This window comes from Mus pahari, chromosome 13, assembly GCF_900095145.1.
Source record: "Mus pahari chromosome 13, PAHARI_EIJ_v1.1, whole genome shotgun sequence".
Lineage (NCBI taxonomy): Eukaryota > Metazoa > Chordata > Mammalia > Rodentia > Muridae > Mus > Mus pahari.
The window spans coordinates 19,184,708-19,192,527 of NC_034602.1; the positions used below are offsets into that span (position 1 = coordinate 19,184,708).

Sequence of the window (7,820 nt, forward strand, 5' to 3'; positions counted from 1 at the left end):
ACTGCAAATATGAAGAGAAATGAAATATTTACCAGTGAATGAAAACCTTACCAAATAAGTAGAAGTAAATATAACAATTAAAATGGAGGTTCTGAGTTATACTTTACTGAGTCCATTAGAATTTCTCTGAAAGTTTTGTGGTAATATGGGATTTTCTCAGTTTCCCTTCCAGAGTCTTCCAACATTTACCAATTTCTCAGGTTTCTAAACCTTTTTGAAAAATATTTTCTGATATTCATTACATTAGTAATTGTCCTGCTGTTTCTTAGTATCAGTTGTCTATATATATTTTACGTTGCTACAACAGAATATCTTATGGGAAGTAATTGATGAAGAACAAAGACTTACTTATTACAGTTCTGGATACTGAAAAGCCTGAGACTGCAGACTGCACAGATACTGAGAACCCTCTTTCTTCATTATTCAGTGATAGAAGAGAAAAGGCAATGGAGGCTACAAATGTGAGAGAATGACAGAAAGACACATTTAAGTTTACTCATATAATAACCTACACTCATCAGAACAAATATATGGCCACTACTCTGACCCAAAACAAAGCCTGAGTGTAGATTCCTATTTCTCTAATCTCATCCTAGAGGCTTCATGTTTTCACATTGTTCCATGTGGGATTAACTCCTAGTCACATCAATTTTGGAAAATATTCAGATTTTAGTGATTGTAAAGGTTCAGAGAAAGGTATTTTTTCAGCATAACTCAAAAGAAAACTAGAGTAGATAGATCTAAAGTATATATTCATTGTTTGCAAAGATGAATCAATCATATAAAACTCTAGGTGAATTAACTAACAAGAGAGACATCATCAGTTAGAGTTATTAGACCCAAAGGGTAGACAAGAGTCATTTTGCAAATATAAAACATAGCAGTTAGCTATGAATAACCCAATGTCTATGTATTGATAAACAATTAAAAGGACATTTCTCAAACATTGTAAACTATATATAATTTGCACACAGAGAAATATGCAGTTTGAATCTATGAAAACAAAAATAGTATTGACTACCTTTCATCCACAAAAAAAGGTACAAAGTTTAAGTTGTTTCTCTGCTGTATTCAACAAGATCTTAGCAGGAAAAATGGTACCAACCCTCTATAATTTCTTTCAGGAAATAGAAGTGAATAATAGCTTTCTTTTTTTTTTTTAACTTTAAACAAAATTTTATTACACAAAGGTTGTCACGTAATTGGATACTTCTCTACTTTGTACACAACCATTCCCACCCTCCACAGAAAGGCTGCTTCTGAACTTCTCATGTGGTGACACAGCACTACAGTCCTGACGCTAACAGAACAGTAGAGATGCCTCAGTGATTTAAGTTGAAAGCAGGACACTGGTATATGACTCTTGCACCCAGCATCAGGAATGTACAAATGTCTTTATTCAAAAATTCAAAATAAATTATCTGTAGGCATGGACAATGACAGCAGTAAACCATTATGTATTGTCAAAGGAAACCTGTAACTGATGGTTACAGTGGTCAGCCAGTCTTCTCTTCAGTCATTTTCTTCAGGTGACTTCTCTGAAGTTATTGGTGAGGAACCTGCCTTGAGCTTCCTGTCACAGTTCATTGATAAGGGCAAAGCACTATTCTAGGAGATAGAACATGCCACCTCCCATACCCCCTCCCATTCCACGCATTGCACCCATTCCAGGGTCCTTCTCTTCTTTAGGAATTTCTGTCACTACAGCTTCGGCTATAGTTAGAAAGGAAGCCCCTCCAGCAGCATCTATTAAGACTGTTCTTACAACCTTTGTTGGATAAATGATTCCCTTTCCACCATGTTCACAAAATCTCCAAGCATGGCGTCATAACCAACTTCTGAGGAACTCTGCAGTATTTTCTCAACTATCAAATATCCTTCAACACCTGCATTCTTAGCAATCGTCATTGCAGGAATTTTAAGTGCTCTTTTAATAATTTCTATACCTATTTTCTGGTCTTCATTAGCAGGCTTTAATGAATCCAAGGCTGGGATGCACTTAAGCAGAGCGCAGCCCCCTCCTAGAACAATGCCTTCTTCAACAGCTGCTCTTGTAGCATTGAGAGCGTCAGTAACTCTGTCTTTTTTCTCATTCACTTCAACATCACTTGTTCCTCCAACCTTCAACACAGCTACTCCATCTGAAAGTTTAGCAAGTCGCTCGTTCAGCTTTTCNTTTTCATATTCACTAGTTGTGATGTCTAGCTGCTCAGTGATTTCTTGAATACGTTTTTCAATGTGAGCTTTGTCACCTTTTCCTTTCAAATGCATGGCATCATCTTTGATGACAAGGACCTCCCCAACTTTTCCTAAGTCATGAGCTTGAACATCTTCAAGATTTAGATTCAACCCCTCTTCTCCAAACACCGCACCACCAGTAGCAATAGTCATATCTTTAAGCTGATTCTTCCTATTGTCCCCAAATCCTGGAGCTTTGACTGCTACAACCTGAAGACCAACTTTTAGCCTGTTCAAAACCAGCGTGCTTAGAGCTTCCTGGTCAATGTCTTCGGAGATTATGACTAAGGGCTTCCGATGAGCATTAGCAATTTCAAGAGCAGGTACAATGGACTGAACACTGGAAATTTTATTTTCACTCAGCAAGACATAGGCATATTGGAATTCACACTTTTGACCTTTTGATGTGTTAATAAAATATGGGGAAATATATCCTCTGTCAAACTTCATGCCTTCAATAATTTCTAGCTCATCATTCAGGGTTTTTCCATCCTTCACTGTGATGACACCCTTTCTTCCAACCTTTTTCATTGCATCAGAAATGATGTTCCCAATGTCTTTGTCTCCATTTGCAGAAATAGTAGCAACCTGAGTAATTTCTTCAGGGGTTGTCACAGGTTTAGATTGTTTCTTAAGTTCAGCAGTGACAGCATCGACAGCCAACATTACACCTCTCTGGATTTCCACTGGGTTATCCCCTTTGCTGAACTTTTCAAAGCCCTCCTTAGCAATAGATCGTGCCAGAATAGTGGCAGTGGTAGTACCATCCCCAGCCTCTTTGTTTGTGTTATTGGCAACATCCTGAACAAGTTTAGCTCCAATATTTTTGTATTTATCCTTTATATCAATTGACTTTGCAATAGTGACCCCATCTTTTGTTACTTTGGGACTTCCCCAACTCTGTTCAATAATCAGAGTTCTTCCCTTTGGCCCCATTGTAAGCTACAGCATCAGCATTAAGCATTGAAGCATTAAGGCTCGAGCATCCGCACCAAATTTTACATCTTTGGCATAGGCCCGAGTGAGATGAGGCTTTTGGTCAGATAGCCATTTTTACTATATTAATCTTGCCAATCCATGAGCATGGGGGATTTTTCCATCTTCTCATTTCTTTAATTTCTTTCTTCAGAGACTTGATGTTCTTATCATACAGATCTTTCACTTGCTTAGTTAGAGTCACACCAAGGTATTTTATATTATTTGTGACTGTTGTGAAGGGTGTTGTTTCCCTAATTTCTTTCTCAGCCTATTTACCCTTTGTGTAGAGGAAGGCCACTGGTTTGTTTGAATTAATTTTATATCCAGCTCCTTTGCTGAAGTTATTCATTAGGTTTAGGAGTTCTCTGGTTGTATATTTGGGATCACTTACGTATACTATCATATCATCTCCAAATACTGATATTTGTCACTTCTTCCTTTCCAATTTGTATCCCCTTGATCTTTTGTATCTCTTTGCTCTGGCTAGGACTTCAAGAACTATATTGAATAGGTAGGGAGAAAATGGGCGGCCTTGCTAGTCCCTGATTTTAGTTGGATTGTTTGAGATTCTCTCCATTTATTTTGATGTTGGCTACTGGTTTGTTGTATATTGCTATTATTATATTTAGGTATGGGCTTTGAATTCCTTATCTTTACAAGAATTTTATCATGATTGGGTGTTGGATTATGTCAAATGATTTATCAGCCTCTACTGAGATGATCATGTGGGTTTTGTCTTTGTGTTTGTTTATATAGTGGATTATGTTGATGGCTTTCAGTATATTAAACCATCCCTGCATCCCTGGGATGAAGCCTACTTGATCATGATAGATGATCATTTTGATGTGTTCTTGGATTCGGTTTGCAAGAATTTTATTGTGCATTTTTGCATCGATATTCATAAGAGAAATTGGACTGAAATTCTCTTTCTTTGTTGGGTCTTTATATGTTTTAGATATCAGAGTAATTGTGGCTTCATAGAATGAGTTGGGCAGAGAATGTTCTGTTTCTATTTTGTGGAATAGTTTGAGGAGAATTGGAATTAGGTCTTCTTTGAAAGTCTGATAGAACTCTGCACTAAACCCATCTGGTCCTGGGCTTTTATTTTTCTTTCTTTTTTTGAGACTATTAATGACTGCTTCTATTTCTTTAAGGGATAGGGGACTGTTTAGATCATTAATCTGATCCTGATTTAAGTTTGGTACCTGGTATCTGTGTAGGAAATTGTCCATTTTATCTAGGTTTTCCAGTTTTGTTGAATATACCTTTTTGTAGTACAATGTGATGATGTTTTTGATTTCCTTGGGTTCTATTGTTGTCTACTTTTCATTTCTGATTTTGTTAATTAGGATATTATCCTTGTGCCATCTAGTTAGTCTGGCTAAGTGTTTATCTATCTTGTTGATTTTTTTAAAAAAATAGCTCCTGGTTTTGTTGATTCTTTGTATACTTCTTTTTGTTTCCATTTTATTGATTTCAGCCCTGAGGTTGGTTATTTCCTACCATCTACTACTCTTGTGTGAATTTTCTTCCCCTTGTTCTAGAGCCTTTAATTGTACTGTCAAGCTGCTAGTGTATGGTCTCTCTAGTTTCTTTTTGGCGGCACTCACAGCTATGCATTTTCCTTAGGACAGCTTTCACTGTGTCCCATAAGTCTGGATATGTTGTGACTTCATTTTCATTAAACTCAAAAAATGCTTTAATTTCTTTATTTCTTCCTTGACCAAGTTATCATTGAGTAGAGTGTTCAGCTTCCACATGAATGTTGGCTTTCTATTATGTAGGTTGTAATTGAAGGGCAGTCTTTGTGCATTGTGATCTGATCAGATGCATGGGATAATTTCAATATTTTTGTATCTTTTGGGGCCTGTTTTGTGACAGTTTATATGGTCAATTTTGGAGAAGGTACCATGAGGTGCTGAGAAGGTATATTTCTTTTGTTTTAGGATAAAATGTTCTATAGATATTTGTTAAATCTCTTTGTTTCATAACCTGTTAGTTTCATTGTGTCATTGTTTAGTTTCTGTTTCCAGCATCTGTCCATTGATGAGAGTGGGGTGTTAAAGTCTCCCACTATTATTGTATGCAGTGCAATGTGTGTTTTGAGCATTACTAAAGTTTCTTTTATGAATGTGGATACCCTATCATTTGGAACATAGATATAAAGAAGTGAGAGTTCATCTTGTAAGATTTTTACCTTTGATGAGCATGAAGTGCCCCTCGTCTTTTTTGATAACTTTGGGTTGGAAGTCGATTTTTTTTTTTTTTTTTTGATATTAGAGTGGCTACTCTAACTTGTTTCTTTGGACCGTTTGCTTGGAAAATTGTTTTCCAGCTTTTTAGTCTGAGGTAGTGCCTGTCTTTGTTACTGAGGGGGGATTTCCTCTGTGCAACAAAATGTTGGGTCCTGTCTATATAGCCAGTCTTTTAGTCTATGTCTTTTTATTGGGAAATTGAATCCATTGATATTAAGATATATTAAAGAAAAGTAATTGTTACTTCCTGTCATTTTTGTTGTTAGAGTTGGAATTCTGTTCTTATGGCTGTCTTCTTTTAGGTTTGTTGAAGGATTACTTTCTTGCTTTTTCTAGGGCATAGTTTCCATCCTTGTGTTGGTGTTTTCACATTATTATCCTCTGAAAGGTTGGATTCATGGAAAGATATTGTACAAATTTGGTTTTGTCATGGAATACTTTGGTTTCTCCACTTATGGTAATTGTGAGGGTTTTTTTTTTGGGGGGGGGTATAGTAGCCTGGGCTGGCATTTGTGTTTTCTTAGGTTCTGTATAATACCTGTCCAAGATCTTCTGGCTTTCACAGCCTCTGGTAAGAAGTCTGGTGTAATTCTGATAGATCTGCATTTATATGTTACTTGACATTTTTCCCTTACTGCTTTTAATATTCCATCTTCATTTAGTGCATTTGTTGTTCTGATTATTATGTGTCAGGAGGAATTTCTTTTCTTGTCCAGTCTATTTGGAGTTCTGTAGGCTTCTTGTATGTTCATAGGCATCTCTTTCTTTAGGTTAGGGAAGTATTCTATAATTTTGTTGAAATTATTTAATGGCTTTTGTGTTTCCTCTTTAAGGGCTTATATTGGTTTACCTGTGTTCTACCATATTTCCTTAAAGGAGCTATTTATGTCTTTCTTAAAGTCTTTTTTCATGATCATGAGAAGTGATTTTAAATCAGAGTCTTGCTTTTATGGTGTGTTGGAGTATCCAGGACTTGCTTTGGTGGGAGAACTGGGTTCTGATGATGCCTTCCTCTCTTCTCTATCCATTAGTCTTAAGTTTAGTCTTCTCATTGTGTCCTGGATTTCCTTGATGTTTTGGGTTACTAGTTTTTTGCAGTTTGCATTTTCTTTGACTATTGTGTAAATTTTTTTCTATAGTTCTTCTTCACCTGAGATTCTTTCTTCTATCCCTTATATGCTATTGGTGATCCTTGTGTCTGTGACTCCTGATCTCTTTCCTAGGATTCTATTTACTGTGTTGTCTACTTGTGATTTCTTTATTGTTTTGATTTACATTTTTTTCCATCCTGAAAGATTTTTTTCAATTCCTTCACCTGTTTCCTTGTGTTTTCCTGTAAATCTTTAAGGGATTTTTGTGTTTCCTCTTTAAGGGCTTATATTGGTTTACCTGTGTTCTACCATATTTCCTTAAGGGAGCTATTTATGTCTTTCTTAAAGTCTTTTTTCATGATCATGAGAAGTGATTTTAAATCAGAGTCTTGCTTTTATGGTGTGTTGGAGTATCCAGGACTTGCTTTGGTGGGAGAACTGGGTTCTGATGATGCCAGGTAGCCTTGGTTTCTGTTGCTTATGTTCTTGCCATTTCCTCTTGCCATCTGGTCATGCCATTACTCCTGGGACACCTGTTCTCTCAAGGAAGAATTTTGGTATGGAGAGCTGTGGCACATCCTTGGCTCTAGCGTGCAGACAGAACTGGAAGGATCCTGTCCCCATCCTTTCCTTGGTTCCTGTGTCCTGATGGCTCTGGGCCAGGAATTTGACCAGAAGTGGTGGTCTTACCTGTGCTCACAGCTGTGTCAGCACTCCTGGGAGAACAACTCTCTCCAGAGGGTATTTGGGTATAAAGCACTGTGGCACCAGATCAGTGCTGGGTACAGAACTCCAAATAATTTTTAAGGGTGGTAATCATTTCCACATTCTATATCTCTCAATTTTTCCAAGAGTGATGATTGAATCATTAATATGCTCCAACAGCAAAGCCTGAAAAAGAGCATGCATTATTATTTTGAGTGCCCAAGGATACTGCCCAGTGACTGACTGGAAGTCCCAGTGTCTTACCCAAGTGATTACAGCTATGATAACTGGTGGGCTGAGTTCTATGAGTTCTAAAGCTAAAGCCATTTGTAGTTCCTCCTACATTGCCCTTGGCAAAAACTACTTTGAGATTTTTATCTCACCCAGATCTTAGTGCCTAAGGTTAAAAAAAAAAAAGTTGATAAATTATCATTCGGGTATGGGAGAAGTATATTACTTATTCACCGTTGTGTGGGTGGCAGTGTAAATGGGTACAAGAACTACTAAGCTCAATGTGGACTTCATCTTTAAAAAATTAAAACAGATATACCAC

At 36.9% G+C, this 7,820-nt stretch overlaps 1 pseudogene; it reads right to left on the reverse strand.

The window, feature by feature from the left end:
• Positions 1-1,484: 1,484 nt before the first annotated feature.
• On the reverse strand, positions 1,485-7,594 carry LOC110330874 (annotated as a pseudogene).
• Positions 7,595-7,820: the final 226 nt, after the last annotated feature.